Source organism: Limulus polyphemus, unplaced genomic scaffold (assembly GCF_000517525.1).
Source record: "Limulus polyphemus unplaced genomic scaffold, Limulus_polyphemus-2.1.2 Scaffold2470, whole genome shotgun sequence".
Taxonomy (NCBI): Eukaryota; Metazoa; Arthropoda; class Merostomata; order Xiphosura; family Limulidae; genus Limulus; species Limulus polyphemus.
Genome location: NW_013668080.1, coordinates 113,162 through 131,437, shown reverse-complemented (window position 1 = coordinate 131,437; position 18,276 = coordinate 113,162).

Genomic DNA, 18,276 nt, shown 5'->3' with positions numbered 1-18,276 from the left:
AGGATGAACAAAAGGCTATCTTAGATCCTTATGAGGAGACAGGGAATGTTAAATGTTTGAAGCATTAACTCCTAAGCTGAGGAAGTGTGTACGAATATGAGAGATTGCTAGAGTGTATTTGAGGATAAGTCAGAGCCGGCTTTTGGTCAGTCCCTGAGGAACTTGAGTATTTTGGCATTCTATGACATTGGAAAATTACTGGATGGAGCAGCTAAGTTCAGCCGGATTTGGAAGCTACAAGAATCTCTATGATTAGAAAGCGTATATTCGTAATTACGAAAAGCAGATCTAAGGCCATAAAAGAAAAGGACCTGTTGAAATGGTGTTTGATAAAACAATATAAAAGACAGGGATTTAACAGAGAAAATATAGCAGGAAATTTGAGAAAGACTGAACAACTCGAGAGAGATTGGTGAAGAAAGAAAGAAGAAATATTCTGCCATTAAGAAATGAAACCTTGTTCCATATCTATGTGTTGTTGATTAGAGAAATAAGCAACAGTTTGTTACGTGTATTTGTATGAGTCAATTTCTGATAGGATTAAGTACAGTCTTAATAAGGTGAAAGGGAAGGAAAGGAAAGCGCGAGTTATTATTTAGTATATTGCTAATCATATTTGCATCTGCAACTAAAAATTTTCTAAATAGAATGAAAATCGTGAATTTTGTGGTCGGCTTATATTCAGTTTTGCTGCTTGTGAGTTAATGCTCCAAAATTTTAACATGTTCTCTCTCCACATAAGCTACTATAATAACATTTTGTTCAATATTAGCTTACCTATATCATCGTCCGTTGCATGAAGTATTAGTAATAATAAATATGCTACTTATGAACCTGATGTCTGAAGTGTTTACTCTAAAATCATGTACATTATGTAGCCTTTTCAGAGTACCGTATCTTATAAATGAAGCGTTTGATGTATTGAATGACGTAATGAATGTATTTCCGAGCGAAGTTATGTCAAATAGAATAAAGGCAGCATTACATCAACTGATTGCTGTAATGATTGAGGTACTACAAGAAAAACAATGTCGTAGAATGTCACCATTTGTAGGTAAGTTATTTTTAGTGAATAAATATTTTTATGAAGTGTCAGAGACATTTTTACACTGATTCTTCAAAGGCTGATTTTGAAAACGTTTCAGAAAGTACTTTAGTAGAATATTTCTAAAGTTTTGATTTTGTGTATTGCCAAATGGACTTTTTTGCAGCCTTATAAACATCTTGCCTTGGTTCTTTTAGTTTGTTTGTTTGTTATGGATTTCGTGCAAAGCTACACGAGGGCTATCTGCGCTAGCCGTCCCTAATTTAGCAGTGTAAGACTAGAGTGAAGGCAGCTAGTCATCACTACCCACCGCCAATTCTTGGGCTACTCTTTTACCAACGAATAGTGGGATTGACCGTCACATTATAACGTCCCCACGGCTGAAAGAGCGAGCATGTATGGTGCGACGGGGATTCGAACCCGCGACCCACAGATTGCGAGTCGATCGCCCTAAACACCTGGCCATGCGGGGCAGTTATTTTAGTAATCCATTTGAAATAATTTCATACTTTTTCATAATGGGGGTGGTTTTCTTAGACAATTTGATAGGCAAATGGAGAAATTATCGCAAATTCTCAAAGCTATGTGGGTCAACAATTTAAATAAAACACACACACACACTGAAAAGTTTAGGCTATAGATGTCTTCAATGTAAGGAACACCAAGTATAATTTTCAGTTCATGGGTTTTTGTTAAAAGTATTTACAGAAATAGATAATATTATTTATAAATGATATTCTATTTGAAATGTACGCAAGAAATATTTCGGAAATTTGCCATGTGAAAAGGTATTCAAAGTTGTAGAATAAGGATGAAGAATACCAAAATTGAGCTTTCAGTTAGAAGAAATTAATGACAGCTCATGCAATAAATCATTTTATGTTGTAAACGTTGAATACGTATTCTCGTTCTCATAAATAGTATACTTGCTCAGTTACGTTGATGAAACTTGTTTAATGTATACGTGACAAAGCTTTCTTTTTTTCATAATACATGTTAATAAAGTATAACAATTAAAATTTTTAATATGCTTATTTAGGTTTTTTATTTACTAATCAAATACAGAGTTTTACAAATCTTTATGAACTTTAACCCTAAAGCTACTGGAGCACATATGGAAAATCATAATGATTATGTTGATAATTTTGTTTGTTTGTTTGTTTTGAATTTATGCACAAAGCTATACAATGGGCCATCGGTGCTCAATCCACCACGAGTATCGAAATCCGGTTTCTAGCCTTGTAAGTCCGCAGACTTACCGTTGTGCCACTAGGGGGCTGATAATTTTGTATTAACACTTTATGGCATGCGGAATTTGTCTGTAGGTTAAATACTGCGACTTGAAACTAACGCTTTGAAACTGAATACTGAAGTGATACTATAAAATTAATGACAAGTCGTAAATCATATGTTAAGGAGAAAGAAAATGACAGAAAATTTTGTAATTCTGATTCACATCTTTACGCTAGCCACTATTTGGCTTTTTCAATAATACTACGCAATCTGAAAGTAATTTTCAATAACTCTTTTTCATGAATACTGAAGAAAATTGATATTTTAGAAGGTAATTTCGTGCATTTTGTCAAATAACAAATAATAATCCAGAAATGTGACTTAATTTATTGAATTGATTATATGACTAAAATAAAAACTTAATTCAAATGCATTACAAGATAAGTTTAGAATATATTGAAGTTGATTCAGACTGTTAGAAAGAAACAGTTTAGTGAGAAAATGTTATGAGAAAAATTGAAATAAATTTTTTGCAAACATAAAATAAACTTGACAAATATTCGGGTATAGTTTAATTATATATTTTCCTGCTGATCGAATTAAAGAAAAGGTTGTAACTTTGAATATCATTATTGTGTAATCAATTTTGACATATAAAAATCAATCGTAAATATCCTGTTTTATTTTTCCTAATAGATTTTTGGCAGGCATGGGCTGGCACCAGTTTCTTAATTCGTCCAGGTGATACTGACTGTTATTCTTTATCAGAAAGAGAGGTAAGCTCAATTTGTATCTTTTGATTTTTCTACAATATTTTCCTTTTTAAATATGCAATTTTCTAGAATTTAATTTCTTGTAAATACGTTAAATGAAAAAAAAGAAGTTAAATTCATTATCCGATTACTAATACTTTGTTGTATTTGTTTGGTTGTAGTTAAGCACAAAGCTACACAATGAGTTATCTCTACTCTGTCCCCCACGGGTATCGAAAACCGGTTTTAGCGTTGTAAGTCCGCAGACATATCGCTGTGCCACTGGGGGGGGGGGCACTTTATTAATACTGTTCATACAATTATACTATGCTATGAAATCGGTTTGGGTTCACAAATTGAACTAAAGACAACCTTTCGTCAATCCCTAAGGAACTAACATATTACAGCACTAATTGGTTGAGGAATTACTGGAAGAGTGGCTGCTTTTCCACGTTCAACTGACTTGGAAAGTAGAAGGACCTTTTTGTTTAAGAGACGTTTTAATCCGACATAAGGAAATCAAGTGTGTTTGGCATGGTTTGGGAAAGATAAGTAAATAAAAGCAAACCCATGAGAAAAATACAGGAGATCACGAGATGTGAGTGCGACGAATAAATAGAGAGAGAGAAAGACAAAGGAAAATACCCTTCCAATAATAATGAAAACTAGTTCTAAATCTATGTGTTATGATAATAGGCAGAATGTTTTTTGTGTTTCAATTTAACGTGACTCAATTCCTAATTAAAATAATTACAATTTTAATGGAGTTGAAGGGAAAGCGAAGTCCGAGTATGACATGATCGTAGCAAAGTCGACCATAATAAGATGGTGTCAGAAGTGGTCTACAATAAAGTGGAGTCAAAATACAATTCACAAAATAACCACATTTATTTTATTGATTTTTGAATTTCCATTTAGTTGTTAAATATTTAAGTGCTCAATCGAGTGTCTTTGCTATTCTCACTTAAAGAGATTGAATTTCGATATTTAACGTCCAGTTTGCCATTAAACAATCGGAGGCATTTCATTTAAAGAAAAGTAATGTTTTGTGAAAACAATCCTGTATTTCATCTAAAATTTTACTCGTACATGGATTTCACATTTTCTAAATCCCGTTAGCTTCTGCTGTTTGCATAAAAATGTTCGTGTATTTATACACTAGACATCTACTATAACAGCCTGTTAATCAGGCTAAAGATTGTAGTTATAATATGTTATTGTAATGTAAAGAGAAAAGTAAAACACTTTGCGTCATTCCTTAATATTTTTATAGTATTTTCATATTAAGTATCAGTATTATATTGTTTTCATGTACCTTACTTTTGCCAGTTATATTTTATCGTATTGGGCTGTTGTTTTTTATTTGAGACGCTAAACAGATGAATATGCTATGATTAATAGCTCTTGAAGGATTAATATACAGCTCTCGAAGTGACCCACTTAAGATTTTATCCGAATTGCATGGCTAATTTATTTACTACAAGCTTTTCAGAAGTATCACACGTGTGAGAATAATTTTTTTTACGGGGTGATACTTTTTGTAATTACAAGATATCGGTGTAAAAATATCTAAATGTATTTTCAATCTCTTTTTTTTGACGAGTCAGTTGATTTGTCATTTATCGTCTATTGCATGTTTCTTTACTATAATTTGGAAATGTTTGGATAATTCATTTGGTGAATTCAAACAATTCAAATAAAGGTGAGCTGACTAGGATTATTTTTGGCTTTTAGAAAGGTTAAAGGTTCATGCTCTGATAAACAACTCAATACGCATATCATTACTTTTTTCCTATACATTTTCAGTGAAGTCTTGCTAAATTTCGAAAAAAAAATTTTAGTTGAGTACACATTTTCATTGTTTCCATTTCACCCAACTTTTTTTCGAAACGTTTAGAAACAAAAACACGATTTACATAATTTTGAAACAAGAATGAGCTTTAAAACAAATGTAATTTTCGTAAATTACTTATAAAACATAAGATTTAATCTATAACCTTACAATACAATTAGTGAAGGTATTTTGATGTACTATAATTTGGTTGTTAATATACTTTAACTCCTCAACTTATTATTTCCATAATAAATATTCTAATCAGCTTCACGAATACTTGCAACAATAACCAGGTCAGTTAAGTGATAAGAGTGATAAAAAATATTAAAGCATAATTGGGAAATCCATATTATATCTAGGGTAAAGAAGAAATAAGGAAATTGTATAGCAAAAAATAAATAATAATGAAATAAAAGTTTTTTCTGAAAAAAGCCAGTAATAGTAGGCCGATATTTATTAATCACTAAAATTTCTCTCACGAATAGTTCTTTATCGGAGCTCCCCAGTGGCACAGCGGACTTACAATGCTAGAAACCGGGTTTCGATACCCGTGGTGGGTAGCTTTGTGCTTAACTACAAACAAGCATCCTTATCGGATTTGCGTGGATTGATAGTTTTTGATCATATAAAGTAAAGTGTTGAGTTTGTTGATGTTGAATTTTTAAGTAGGGATTGCGGATGCTCACTGACTTGATAGTGTAGACCCAACTTCTTTCTTTCTTTATTTTTTTAAACACACGAAGATGGCGTTTATTCTTCCTGATATAGGCGAGTGTACATCCACCACACTTGGATTCAGAATTAGAATTAGTTTGTCTTTGTTCAGCAATAAGTTTTGTAGTCTGCAAGTTGGACTGAAAATTACTCACAAAGTGAAAGAACTGTTATATATCAAATTTTCTTTTGGTTGAAGGCTCTGCTTTCCAATATAGATTATATAGGAACTAGCTTAACATTTGAAACATTTGGAGGTTTGTCTTACGGATTGATCTTGGTGCTTAAAATGTTGCATGTGAGTTTTTTCCAGCCATCTTTTAACAGATGTCTCACCCATCTCTGTTTTTCGTATCTTGGAAAATATAGCATACAATTAAAATTATGTTTATTTAATTAAGACACAGATAGTACCCTCATGTTCAACTCGGAGAAGATTTTCAACCTACTATCAGAGAAAAGATTTATTTCTGTTCAAAGAACAAACAACCACTAACTTCTCACCCGTAATAGTTTTCATGAACTTTAATTAAGCGATTTTTCTAGAACTTTAAAATAGATAATATATTGATGTTATAAAGTTGCATTTGATAATTATAGGTAGAAATTCTGCTAGAGGCTTATGAGTTGTTGAAGAGAGAAATGACTTTGCATGAGAAATATAACCATCTAGCGAACAAACAAAGTAGCAGTGAAGCACTTTTCAACGTAATGCTCACCAGTGTGGACTATGATTATTCTTCTACAATGGAGCTGTCAACGAAAACTGGAAACACAGTTATTTGTGCTACACAAGTTTATACCGCAGTCTTGAACAATGAACTTTTCACTCTCAGCATCAACAATAACGGAAATAATGGTTTTCATGTGGTAAGTTGTTTTTAAAAAATAAAGTTGTAAGCACATATATAAAATAAAAATGGCGTGACATCATGTTTCTTCAAGTGTTAATACTTTTGTGTCTAATATAAATTATGATTGGAACCAACGTTTTTTTATAATATTCCGTTAACAAAATTCATGGTGATTAAAAGTCATTGAAATTATGACATTTAGTTAAATTCGTGGCTTTGATATTTCAGTTGAGAAAAATAACCACTGACATCAATTCGTGGCTATGTGGAAATGAAGAGACATGTCGCCTTCACAGTTTTAATGTTTTTACATGCATCCATTTACCTTCTACATTCCTGGCAAAAAGTGACTTGAAGAAGGCATCACTTAGTGTACCGTTAAGTCCTGTTGTTCACCTCAAGATGTGGACTAAAGACGAAGATTTAGAAAGTGAGCTCAAGAACAAAAGTATTACGATAATGTTCCCATTTCTGACTAGTGTAGAGGAAGTTGACAATCTACAGGTTAGTTTTACGATTTGACGAAAACAAAATGTATTATTCCACAAACTTAGCCTATTTATTTTTGGATTTACCTATTTGATACTCACATGCATTCTCGTTTTTAGCATTTCTTTGGTATACTGGGGTCTGGTGAATATCATCGCTGATCGACATAGTCCTATCTATTCTCTACAAGTGTCTGTTTCTGTTGAAATACTGAGACAGCTATACTGAATTATGCTCTTCTGCTTAATGTCACTTTCTTCTTCTTTTGGTCCCAGCTTGTGATTTACTGGTCTCACTAACATTTGTGCTGTCTTACACTTTTCTGATTGTTTCTTCTGTATTTATTCACGATTGTTCTGAATTCATTTCCTTCGCTGTTTTGAAATTAGCAGGTTCAGGAAATACTCTACTAAATACATTATCTGACTAAATTCTACATTATTTGCTTGAGCATCAGATTATTCACTGAAATACCCTGTTTCGATTATCAACTGTGGTAAAAACTGTGCAAGGAAGATAAACATAAATATACCGCTAATATCTTTTCTTCTTAATCACGATACTCTCCATGTTTTGGACCAGGGAGGGCCAGGTTCAGCATTGACCTCTTCCTCCCTCTCAGGAATTGTTATTTTGTTTGAACTGCTGGTAATAATCCTAGGTAATAACCCTTGTTACGTTGTTGCATTACTCACAGTATGTTAAATGTTATCCATTTTCCGCAGTTTTAATTAACATACCATTTATGTACCATGTCCAATTTATGGGGTAATATTAACTCGTATATTTTTACTAGCTTCACTTATGCATCATCGCACTATTAGTCTGTGTTCACAATACAGTTCAGCTTAGCACTCATAAACACACACACACACACATAATCCTATTTTTACATACAAAAACATTTTAAAATAGAGCTACATTTATGTTTAGGATTCAGTTAGCCTAGCACTGTTTGGCCTGTAAGTTTCTTAGTTATGATGTTTAGAGGGGAGAGGTACTTAAAATATCATATATAATACGTGGTCATTTAGCTTATGTGTCGCATAAAGGGCCTTTCACGTCGAAAACACCATTTATTAGTTATAAAGAATAGAAAATGGTTATGTACGCATATATATACAAAAATATGTTTCACAACATGTTTTATGTTGTGTTCAGCGCAATGTCGGCAAACTTGAGTGTAAAGATAGAGGTGCAGGCGTTCTTCACATATGCGCTATACGTATTAAGCCATATCGGTGCAGTAACTATCAAATACCAAGAACAAGTTTCTGTCTGTCTGTGGACGCATCTTCTCTTAAACTAGTTGACTTTTCTAGCCCAAAATTGGTATGCTAGCTTAGTAGTCTAAAAGTGAACCTAATTAACACATCAACATTTCCCATGTGTTGAAAAGTAAAATTATTTTATAGATTAATCCCTATATTGTTACAGCAGTAGCTATTGTAAATAAGTGAGCTTGAACAAAACTAACAACAGAAAAAAAAATTACAACAAGTCAAAGACTGAAAATAAAATTTTGAGCATTTTGGCTTATTTCTTATAATAACCAAAATATACAGTGATAAAATATCCAGTTACAATGTGGAGAATAAAGATATTGCTGCTGTCTAGGTTTCCCGCTCTTTTCTGATTCACATTTAACTTCCAATTCTTACTAAAGTTTGAATAAACGCTTAAGCCTGAATTAGAATTTCATAATTAAAATATCTTTTAGGATGTTTCTTACTTCTTGATGTAGAATATAACACTACAAATGAACACTACTGCAAATCCTCGCAGAGATTTTGCTCATTTTTTAGCCAATTTGAACGTGTTTTTCACGTTTTCAAAAGAAAATAATAAAAAAAGACGGAGGAGTGGAGTCTCTTTAAAATAACTTGCACATCTTTTAAGGTAAAACATATAAAGTACTTCACAAGAGCTTCAAAAAGAAAGCCCATTACGGACTTTTACTTGTGGACTTTCACCGGATCTGTCAGGCTTTCACTAAGGGCAGAGTTAGATATGCAATGTACCTTTCAAAAATTAGTCAAATTTCACATTTATTTAATTATCAGTATTATTTTGATAAAGCACGGCAGAATAAAATATCTTATTTTCATGTAAAGTTATGTTATTTACCATTAAGTTCCAAACACACACTAGCAGCGATGGTACCTAATTGATGACCTAGAGCAGCGTCGTCATAGAAACTTTTCGTATTTTGTCTTTTGTTCATAACTAGGAATATTTATTAATAATTGAAATTATTATTGTATGCATTTAACATCTCTTCTGGTAGAAGCTTTTATTTTCATGTTCAATCCTTTCAAAATGTTGAACATGTGATCTTATCTATGTTTTTCTTGTTTTAATTTTTAGTGTGTAACCTGGGACACACACCTATGGGAAGCAACGCCATGTCTCAACGTTAGATTGGTTTACAAAAGATTAGAATGCAAATGCCATATAATGAAATACATAGGGCAAGTATTACTATTTGTAAAATTTCATTTCTTACCGTAATAAATCTCCAAGAAAATAATCTGTAATTAAGCAAAATTTGGCAGAACCACTTTCTAAATATTTGTATTACATCTATATAAAATGACGTATTTTTAGGTATCACCAGTGATTATAAGTTTTACTTTTTGGAATAGCTAGTTTGCTTTCTTATACTAAGAAAATCGTAATTAATCCTACCATCGTACATATTTATAAGTCATGTATGATGATTGGTTTTCTGTAGTAGTAATATTCTTATTAGTGTACATGGCCAGGTGGTTAAGGCTCTCGACTCGCGAATTGAGGGTCGCGGGTTCGAATCCCCGTTACACCAAACATGCTCGCCCTTTCAGCCGTGGGGGCGTTATAATGTGACGGTCAATCCCACTATTCGTTGGTAAAAGAGTAGCCCAAGAGTTGGCGGTGGGTGGTGATGACTAGCTGCCTTCCCTCTAGTCTTACACCTCTAAATTAGGGACGGCTAGCGCAGATAGTCCTCGTGTAGCTTTGCGCGAAATTAAAAAACAAACACTGTCACAGTCGTTCATAAATCAACTTCAAATAACTCAAACCCAATAGTCCCCTAAGTTGCTTAGGTAAACTACTCGAAATAACGCATCATATCCAATAGAGAACAACCTTATACCAAACATTCAAAACTCTTCCCGTAAAAGTACACAAACAGTTGACCACCTAACCAGGTTAACTGAATCGATCCATAAGTCCTTTAACAACAATCAGGCAACCTTAGCCGTTTTCTTAGACGTAAAGAAAGCTTTCATTTGATCTGAAACAAAGCCATTAGTTACCGTCTCCACAATATGAAAGTTAATAATACAAAGATTTCCTGAGTAACCATATAGCAACTTTCAGAGTTAACAGCACTTTATCAAAATCATTTAACATTATTGCTGGAGTCCCAGAAGGCTTCTTCCTTTCAACTCTCCTCTACGTTTTCTTTGTTAACAACATACACAGATCACAATACACAGATGATATAGCAGCAGATATAGTTACAAATCCATCAACATTAGTGTAAAACGGTGCAATGATTGGTAAGTAATACTTAATCCAATAGCCAGGTGACTAGGGCGCTTGAGTCGCAATCTGAGGGTCGCATTTCGAATTCCCATCTCACTTAACATGCTCGCCCTTTCAGTCGTGGGCTTATATTCGTCCCTTAATTGAGTACGGGTTCCAAGTCATCTATAACATAGCCAGCAGAATAAGCAACAAGTTACAATTTCAACAAAATAGAATTATAAAATTATCCCTGAGGCTTCCAAAACTTATCCACACTGATTTCTTACATAAAACATCCAACGTACAATTAATTAACGAAAGGTTATCATCTCTAGGTTTCAACTACTATAGAAAAGCAGAAACAAGAAACCCTTTAACAGCAGTCCTATATACTATGACGAGCGCCTCACACAAAACAATTTCTCCATATAATTACATATAATAATTATTTAGCATCCAATCTAAGATAAACACATTCAAACAAGACACATAAAGATCAGTTGATTTTAAGCCATTCGTGTTTTTTTTTTAATTTTATGATTTTAGCTTAAGCACGGGACAGATAGAATAATTCGGCACCTCTCCTGTGAAAGTGGGTTTTCTCGGGACACTCACGTTCCCCCCCCCCCCACCCACACACATCAAATTCTATGGCACTTGGATTTACAGATCCCAGCCACTAGGTGACCCTGATTACGGGGTCTTTGTTACGATATACTTTGTCTGATGTATATCGACTTGCTTCTTCTCTTCAACGTCGTCTCCTCGGCCTTAATCTTCTCTCTGCCTCCTGGCCTTCCAAACATTTCTCCAGTTTTCATACTGCCATAGTGAAACATATGATCATTCTTTCAAAATGTATCAAATCCATGAACTCATCAAACAATTTATCGCGAGGCGAAGGGGGATATCAATATCCCAGTTTGGGAAAGTTTCTTTCCTTTAAAAGCTAAATCCTTGTAATGATTTTTTTATGTTTGCGCTAGCCGACCCTAATATTGAAGTGTTTGTATTGCTTCTTGTTAACCACAAGGTTGTGCAATGGGTTGTCTGCGTTCTGCCCACCGCTGATATCGCAATCCGATTTTGAACTTTTTAAGTCCTCGGACTTACCTCTGAGCCACACGGATGAGGGCGAAAACAAGCTCTATAACTAGATATATTCTGTTGTACAATTCACACTTTCAATAGTATAGATTTGTGTGTTTGTTGTTAAGCAAAAAACTACAAAAAATGTCTCTCTGTACTCTGCCCACCTGATATTCAAACTCGAATTTTGGGGTTTTAGGCCCTCAGACTTACCATTGAATCAAAGTGGAGCGAAAGCAAGTAAATTACATGTTATAATATTTATATACTGGGACAAATGTAACCCAACCGTTCTAAAAGGGTTAATTTTTCTTTGAAAATTAATAAATATAATAATTAAGACTGGTAGTATAATCAGCAAATTATTTTGTTTCAAGGATAAATCATCACAAGACTTCGTGACAAAAACTATATAGTAGTGTATTATATATTCGTTTTTCACAGAATAGCCCATTTATGTTAATTTTTTCTATCAACAGTTGCAATGTATTATTATTATATATATATTTGTACATAATAAATATATCTCTTTTTCCAGAGTTTTTAGAAGGTCTGAAAAAATGGAATCTAATACAGTAGAATTAAACTCCTATGTATTAAAGGATTTACTAACAGGTAAGATCCATAACCAGACATTTAGAATACAGAATAGTCGCCAGAAACTTCATAATTAAAAGTGATGATTCGAAGACATGTGAGCAATTTCAAGTTTGTGTAAGGTGATTAAGATTCATCAAGGCCCAAATCTTTATTAATTTGAGCCACACAACACATTCACATATATTAATTTCAATAAAACGTCTTATGACTTTTGTAACCAATTATGTTTGCAGAGGACATCTTTCGGTCAATACCATGCCTCCCGCGGCTTGCTTTTAGGCCTGATATAAATGACTTGAAATATTCCACCAACCTAATGAATTTTTTACTGACAAATCTCATAAGCAGCAGCTTATGGCATAGTGAAAATGCTATTCCACACTATATGTAGTGAAAATGTGTACAGGGACAGTTATAATTGAATAATTTCTGCTTTTTTACTTCTTATCAGTCGGATTAAAACATCTTAAACGGATTGATTTCTCGCAAGTTTAATGTAATTCAACACACATTAAGATTTTCATTAAGGAATGATTCCTTGTGACAAGATAAATGTTAGTTTTATTGTATGTTTTACATTCACAGTCACAATAAGTCATATTTTACTTCTATCTCCTTAATTGTTCTTTAAAAATTGATCCCATCTAGTAAATTACGGTAATTTACAATGTAGGTAAATGCTGTCGAATTGCTTAAATGGTCTCGAGTATTATACAACGTGTTTTCGACTTTTTGTACGTTATTTACAACTGAATTGAATTTCTACATTTTTTCCTTCTAAAAATATAATTCAAAAGCGCAGTAGAGATGCTATTATACACTACTGATACAGAAAACATGTACTGGAGCAGTTACTATTGGCATTCTTTACATCTTATCGGCCTGATTGCAACATCTAATAAAAGTTTCATCTTAAACGGATTGCTTCCATGTCATTTTATTGCAATTCAACACAAAGTTTTCTCCTCAAGAAACGATTCCTTGTGACAAGATAAATGTTAGTTTCATTGTAAGTAGACAGTTAAAACATTTTCATTTTATATTTTACAATAAGAGTCAGAATTAACCATATTGTATCTCCTTATTTGTTTTCTGAAAGAAGATCGAATCTCGTAAATTACAATTATTTACTAGGTAGACGAATATAATCAAACATTTTAAACACTCCTAGAGTTAAACAGCATGTTTTTTATGTTTCCCTGCACATTGTTTATTACAATTATTTACTAGGTAGACGAATATAATCAAACATTTTAAACACTCCTAGAGTTAAACAGCGTGTTTTTTTGTTTCCCTGCACATTGTTTATAACTGATTTGTGTTTCTAGATTTCTTCCTTCTGAAAATATAATTCAAAACAATTGTCAATCTTCCAGATAACTAATGGATATATCTGATCTAGATACAATTAGAAATGCAGCAAGGTGAAGTTTAATATTAAATTATATGTACATATATATGTATATGTGTGTGTGTGTTATTTACAGGATTAAAATTATTTCTTCAAAATATATGATATTAGATATTCTTAGTTCACAAAATTACGTTAATACGTTGCACGTATTAACGTAATTAATGTTTCTAACCTAACTGATAATGCAATTCGTTTATAAGGTGTTAATATATTCGGTTGTACTTTTATAAATCTAAATTCCGATCGTTACTATACAATGTAATTTTACCATTTACTTGATTTGCTGTTTTATGGCAATGTGTAATGAACGATTACAAATTATCAGTGAAACAGTAATGATTTGATTTTTCGTTAAAGTGTATACAGAAAATGTAACACATATCACTATAGTGTTTTCTGTAATTTTTGTCTATTTCCCTAAAATCTCTGTTTGCACTCAGTAAGGTAACTTCCATATTGAGCTTTTGTATTTCTAATTAATTTCACATTATTATACAGGTTCACGCAAAATTCCGAATTTTCTGTTTGAAAAATGCATTTTATTCTAGAAATACGACAAATATTACACAATATGTATGTTACTACCAGAAGTATTCAGAACAAATATCCCTATAACAAGTATTGGACTTGCTTACATTGAATTTTTATTAGAATATCTCTTGGAAATAAATTTAGTATGGTGTAAAAAGATCATTAAATCTACAGTAAGTTTGTTACAGACGACGTTAGAGTAAAGTAAGACGTTATAAAGTAAGTGGTTATGAGATGCAGCATCAATGGCATAAGAAGTTTTTCTTTGTTACTAAGCAGAAAGCTACACAAAGGGCTATCTGTGCTCTGCCCACCACTGGTATCAAAACCCGGTTTATAGCAATGTAAGTCCGCAGACATACTGCTGTGCTACTGGGGGGCTGCGTAAGAAGAGTTGGAGATATTTTGACTAAATTACTAATATTCAAATCGTCTGTGGAAATTGTATTATATATATCTGATTGTGCATACAGCATGCAACCCATGGGACACTGATAACAGCTACCAATTCTTCGTCTTGCATTGAGAACAAAGATTGCTTATACAGAAACTGGATCATACCGTGTTTTACTTGTTTTGGATAAAAATGTCTGGGCTCAACTGTAACCTTGAAAACGCTTTTATTTCAACCATGAAGAGTATACTAGGATTTGAATCTGTTTTAGCTGGTTTGGATTTTACACTTTAGTGGTATTGTAATATAGGAGAACACTATGTGCCTGTTACAATCGTAGGTGAGATGTATTTACTTTCAAAACTATTGTATTTTCAGAGTTCTCAATTTTGACGACGAGAGTAGCTCAAGTAACGCATTACCTTTCTCTATTTTGAGGGTACTTGTTTTGCTAACTGACAATTCACCGACTATCTTGCAGGATAAATAGCACATCTCATCTAGAAATAGAATGTTATATTTTTTTCGAGTAACCATATAAATGTCAGGGGTATTTATGTCCTCAAGCTTATATCCCAGAAATCACAAAGTTTAAATGCATGGTGCATTTTGCGTGCAAACTTCGCTTTGTTCATGTGTTAGGTTTTTGTGTATGAAGCTAAGTATGCTCCTGTAAGATATATATATACATATATAATATAAAACTTCTAAAACCTTGAGGAACAACTTTGAAGAACTGAGAACTTTAGCTTTTTATAAGCTTCAGATCTTTTATAATTTGAATAATTTTAGACCTTTTGTCTTTGTATAGTGCGACGTTTATTTTTTTTCAACCTTCTATTTAATCGTTACAATTTGAAAGTTTCTTTATCTGCGTTTAGTGAGAGTTAACAGTAATTTAACTGTAGGTGAATTTTGTTTACTTCACTGTAGAATGTAGCGTTTGTTGTAAAGTGGCAAAATTTTGTTTGAACTTATTTTAGCTAGTTATAGTTACTTTCGGATTTTCAGGTTTGGCTTTCGCTATGATTTTAATTAAACTTAAGATCAGAACCTTTTAATAAAGTTTTCACTTGTCCCTGTTTTGTTTTCATAGAGTTGTTTTGTTTGTGTACATTTACATTTGTGTAATTATAAAACTATCAGCTCACTTTACCCCATATTTCAGTATTACCTGAACCCCTGGAGAATGGGGCTTAACTGAACGTTCTAAAGAAAAAAACACTTTGGCTGGAGAAATATTTAAAGAACCCATGAATTACATTTATTACGGTTAATGTGACATTGAGCAAGACGGCAAACTCTTGTTATTATTCCCATGATTTTTGTTTAATGTTTTATGCTATAGGGAAGAGCCACATTTATTTCAGAATGATGACTTTTCTTATCATATAACACTCAAGTTCCCAGAGAGCATCCAACGTCTTCTTTATGAATCCATCAGAGATGTATTTAAAATTATACCTAAATAAATCCAATTGTTGTAATCGAAGTGTTCAAAAGTTTCTTCGACATTACTGACTTTTGACTTCCTCCATTAGCAGAAGCAGTCCAAGTGACCTTAGGTTTCAATGCTACTATCGAGGGAGAAGATCCAGAGATAGAATCAAACATAAAGTATCAACTAGCTTCTATCCTGGAGGTTCAAGAATCAAGAATCATGAATATTGTGTTAATGTCAGGTAATTTAAGATTTAATTATATAACTTTATTTTTGTTTGTTTGTTTTGAAGTTAAGCACAAAACTACACAATGGGCTATCTGTGCTCTGCCCACCACGGGTATCGAAGTCCGCAGGGTACAATTTTTTAAAATTTCACATACTGATGTTTTGACTCATAGAAATACGGGAGGAGTATTGGTGATATTTGTAAGGAGCATTAGTTCGCTGAAATGAAAATCTAAAATGTTACTGCATTTAATAAAACACAAACATAATTCTGCAAGGAAACATTTCAAAATATTTAAATGATTCCTCGTAACATCTTAAACCGTATCATTGAAACTGAAGCAGCATCAGAATAGTGCTTTCTGATTTACGATTAACCATAGGGAAAAAAAGTTATATTACCACCTTTCGCGAGCTTTTTCTTTTAATGGGGCATATTGAAAAAATCTGTCTGCTACTGTGTGATGATAGATAAACAAAAATGTTTTACTGATGGCGAATAAAAATTATTGCATCCTAACGACAAATTGTAAGAGCTTAAAACTCAATGTTTCTTTAATTCTCACATATATTAGGCACACATTTAAGACACATACATTTCTCATTCTACCTATCTTAGCATTAAACGTTAAATATAATATGTTGATGGTAACTTCACACTACCAAGCAGCTTGTTTAGTATTGTACATTAAAAACGTTGATAATTATTTACAGATTTGAAAGTAGTCACCTTTGTCATAAAATTAGAACACAGCTCCAGGGTTTTAAGTCGACTTGAAGATCTTGTAAGAAACAAGGAATTGCGTCTGGTAGATCAAGATGGCAATCTGGTGGAGGTTGTTCCTCATCTGTTCTTTGTTAAAAATATGTCTTTACCTTCATTATCAGGTAAGTTTTTGAAACTTTATGTTTCTCTGTTTTAGCAAAATGATTTATGTAATTCATAAAAAAAGATCATTTTTACATAACATTACATCGATAACACCTTTACAAAGGCTTGCAAAGGGAAAAAAATTTTTGATAAATATTTTCATAAATGTGATGCATGTTCAAATTAAGATATCGTGTTTAGAAAAGTTGGATATTTATCTCAAGTTCGGAGATTAGATTATGGTAGATATGCTGTGAACATGTAAATCCATAGTATAATCTTACATTATTGTTTACAATGAGGGAAGTTTTCCTTATTTCTTCATAAAATCAATTTATTAATCCTCCCCAGCGATAAAACGAATACTGATTGTTTAATATTTTGCGAACTTACGTTGCTGAAATCAGGGTTTGAGTCCTACCAGTGGAAAAAGAGCAAAAAGCCCATTTTATAGCTTTCATTAATAATAATAAAAACTACTATATTTGACTTTAGTGTCTTGACAGGACTTGCGTCCCTCGGTAGGACAGCGGTAAGTCTTCGGATTTACAACTAAAATCAGGGGTTTGATTCCCCTCGGTGGACACGGCAGATAACCCGATGTGACTTTGCTAGAACAAAACACACACACACAAACACACAATACTTGCATGATTTGTTACACGTTAATATACGATAAGATGTAGTGTTATACTTCTTTGAAGCTGGTAATGGATGACTATATTGTATTTTGATTGAAATGAAATAAATTTTAAAGTGAAAAGAAGGTTTTTTTCTGTGTTTTTGCAGAAAACAAAACGAAAGATGGTACAATTGTTTATATCTTAGTGGTTTTGCTAGTCGCTGTAACTTTCCTGATGTGCACCATACTGACCCTGAAGATGAAACGAAGTAAAAGGATTGGTGTTCATTCCGTACCTACTGAGATAAACAGTGTCTTCACAAGACATGCATGATTGGTTTACATGTTAATACACAACATGATGTAGTGTTACACTTGGTTAAACATGGTAAATGATGACTTTTTGCACAATAACCTTATATTTTAATCGTATTTATCATATTTTTAAATTAGTATTTCTATTTTGTATCTCTGTTTATTGTACTTACATTTGGAAGTGAGTAAGCATTGTTACTATTCAAATATGCATTTTGAACCAGTTATTTTATTAAGTCGTCAAGAAATCAGTGTCACCTTTTTTTAGATGAGAAAACCCAAACAACTTATATATCAAAACAAAAATTTATTAAGTGAAATATTCTCCATTATTATC